General features: G+C 31.6%; 1 non-coding gene across 1 annotated transcript; it reads right to left on the reverse strand.

Annotated features, from left to right (window-relative positions):
* Window positions 1-257: 257 nt before the first annotated feature.
* On the reverse strand, window positions 258-325 carry LOC116269294. The gene has a single exon (XR_004176773.1). It is a non-coding gene; the product is annotated as a small nucleolar RNA SNORD59 (small nucleolar RNA).
* Between the last annotated feature and the right edge of the window lie 3,281 nt (window positions 326-3,606).

Genomic DNA, 3,606 nt, shown 5'->3' on the forward strand with positions numbered 1-3,606 from the left:
TCTAAAGTTTTCTACATTTTTTAAAAGACCTGTTTTTTAAATACATACCTTTGAATTCTCATTATTTCATACTGGGTAGTTTAACTTAATTATCCATAAAGACAGTGATTTTAATGATTAAGAGCTTTGGATTTTTTTTCTCTCAACCATAGGCAATTTAATGTCAACATATTAAAATATTTCCATTAAAATAAACAAAATTCAAATGTTAAAAGAAAACTTTCTGCTGTTTTTCTTTTTATTTATTTATTTTTGTTTCTTATCTGGAATGGCATCTAGCTTTAGTAATCTCAGAACAAAAGCCAGAAGCTACTCATCAGTGAGGCTTTCTGCTGTTTTTAGGATGTTAATTTATTTTCTATTGATAAAGATAAATAAAGAATATTTTTTGGCGGGGCACAGTGGCTCAACCCTGCAATCCCAGCACTTTGGGAGGCTGAGGCAGGAGGATCACCTGAGGTCAGGAGATCGAGACCAGTCTGGCCAACATGGCGAAACTCCGTCTCTACTAAAAAATATAAAAATTAGCCAGGCATGGTGGCAGGCACCTGTAATCCCAGCTGCATGTAAGGCTGAGGCAGGAGAATTGCTTGAACCCAGGAAGTAGAGGTTACAGTGAGCTGAGATCACGCCAGTCTGGTTGAGAGAGAGAGACTCCATCTCAAAAAAACAACAAAAACAAAACAAAACAACAACAGAAATAATATTTTTTGTATAATTTGTGTATTCAGCATCTCTGTAGAAGCAAGAAAACCAAACACAATCAGACAACAAAAAGGAAATGAAACAAAATGAGACTAAACAAATTATAATTTAAGAGTCATTAAAATTTAGTTTCAAGAGAGCTTCTATTTTTACTCCTGATTTATAGAATGAGTACTATGCTAAATTCACTTAAATCATGGCATTAATTTGTGAAACTGGACAAATTCAACCAGAAAATGTTACAATTCCTCAAAGCATATAAAAAAATTGTAACAAATTGTCATATATTTATTACATCCATTACTGTCTACATCTAAAATAAATTAACTTCTTATGTTTTACAAAGTAATTAGACAAAAAAATATGCAGTAGTGATTATTTCTAATGTTGTCAAGTAACATGAGAAGCACTAGAATCCATAACATGAAATTACTAATGAAGCATCTATTAATATTAATGTAGTCATTTGAGGAGAGAGCTTATAATAGAAGACTCACAGAACTTTTTCTCCTAGCTTAATTCCAGTACAAAAAAAAAAAAAAAAAAGTCTTTTTTTTTTAAAAAAAAAGCTTGTAAAATACAAATGAAGTGAAGTTTGGAGCATTTTGAAGTTTGTCTTTCTTCTCACAAGTGTTCATTTTTGTTGAAAAATAATCATTTGAGGGAAATTCATTTTATTCTTTTAGTTCAGTGAGTTGTAAATTCTGCTCTTGCTTGATTTCATGCAATAGGGAAGTATAAAGAATGACTTGCACCACAGATTTTATTGAGCATAAGAAAAAGCTAAGATTTGAACCAATTTAGAGATCACATCTACCTATATTCCACTGGGTTAAGAAAGAAATGAAATGTGGATTTATGGTCTTTCAAATCACTACTATGAAACATTAGCAGAACTAACTTTAAATCTATAACCAGGATTGTGTTAAATGGGAGATATATTTTTGTCCAAGGTTAACATATAACAAAGTCTAATTCCCTCATAATGCATGATTTTATATCAATATTTTTTTAAGTAGAGCCAGTCAAATGAAGGCTAGCAACAAGAAAAAGAAATAAAGCTAGGAACAGAAAAACGTCTAATCTAACTATCTAATCCAATGTTTTTCTAAATAGAAGAGTCAACTAAGGTCCAGAAAATTAAAGGACTTGTTAAATAGTTTATACCGATCTATATTAGATTCATCCTAGTACTCTGAAGATAGAGTCCTAGGTTCTTGAGATGGAGTCTCGCTCTGTTGCCCAGGCTGGAGTCCAGTGGTGTAATCTCAGCTCACTGCAACCTCCCCCACCACCCTGGGTTCAAGTGATTCCCCTACCTCAGTCTCCCAAGTAGCTGGGACTATAGGCACGTGCCACCACACCCGGCTAATTTTTTGTATTTTTAGTAAAGATGGGGTTTCACTATGTTAGCCAGGATGGTCTTGATCTCCTGACCTCATTATCCGCCCGCCTCAGCCTCCCGAAGTGCTGGGATTACAGGCGTAAGCCACCGCGCCCAGCCTGAATTTTCAATAAGAGCTTCAATCATTTAAATAATTCGAGTACATGAATTAAAAATATTAACCTAAATATCTGAGAAATAAGCATTTAAATTTGTATCTATCTTTGTTCAGGGGTATGCTAAAGCCACCTTTTTCTTCCTTATAGGAGCTGATTTTAAACTTTTCAGAATTTTGCAAGACAATTTGTAAAAATAATCATTAAAAATTAAATTACACAAGTTTACAATTAAATAAGTTACATAAAAAGATAAATACTTAAAACTCATTACTTTTTAGTCATGTTGCCATATTTTGCTATTATTTATGGTCTTAACACTATTAGATCTTTTATATCTTGACAATGAAAATGCTAAATGATATATAATGGCACACATCTTCCATCTCGGTATTCAAAGCCATCATATTGGTAGCCAAAACCTGGCCACAATGGAAGTATATTTCCTTAGAAATCAATGAACACTGTAAATCAGGGCTTGATTTACTGTTTTACTAATTGCCTAGACAAAGTAAGATTTGTTTTACTAATCGCCTAAACAAAGTAAGATATGAAAACTACGATATTTCAGTTCAAACCTAAAAATGTGCCATGTTTATTGCTGCTACATTATGAATTTTTCAAAAAATGAGGATATATTCTTCCATATTTCAAGAATTATTATCAGATTCAGACAAGAAATTGCTCAAATCATTAAAAAAGAGGTAGAGTTCTGACATGCATCCTCATCATCTCACTTTTATCTTATTATTCATGTAAAAGAAAATATCAGCCAACATGAATGTTGGAAGAACACTCACTTGTCAATTATAACCACAGTTAGGCTATAATTAAAAGAGTTCAGTAAAAATCAAGTAAATAAATCATTCTGTGAGAATAAATTGGATACATATAAGTTATAATAAAGAATATTGTGTATTTTATTGTTTGAATTTGCATGCCACACACACTTTACACCAGCAAAACTTATACTGAACTTATGTAGATATGGTTATGCATACGTTTCTTCCATTTATCTATATCTATGTCATTTACATCTACATTTAGCTCCCTATATCTTTATAAGGGGAATCAGGCAACAAATCTTTATAATCCTAAATGACCTTTAAATCCCCCCCAATTACTTTAACTTTAAAAGCATATTGTTATTGTTTTCATAATGTTATACAGTGACATTTTTCTCAAAAAAAGCAAAAATTGCTACAATGAATTTTATTTCCTTTAGTAAAGATCAAGAAAATAAAAAAGGTTTCTATCTATTTCTCTCTGTCCTCTAGATTACATCCACTTCATTAATGAAAGTAGTATTTACATTACTTCCTCTGTGATCTTTCTTCTCTTTCCATTACTTCAGAATTTTTCTTCATGATAACCATAATTTTCTGTCAAAACCATAAATAT

Source organism: Papio anubis, chromosome 10, assembly GCF_008728515.1.
Source record: "Papio anubis isolate 15944 chromosome 10, Panubis1.0, whole genome shotgun sequence".
In the NCBI taxonomy this organism is placed as follows: domain Eukaryota; kingdom Metazoa; phylum Chordata; class Mammalia; order Primates; family Cercopithecidae; genus Papio; species Papio anubis.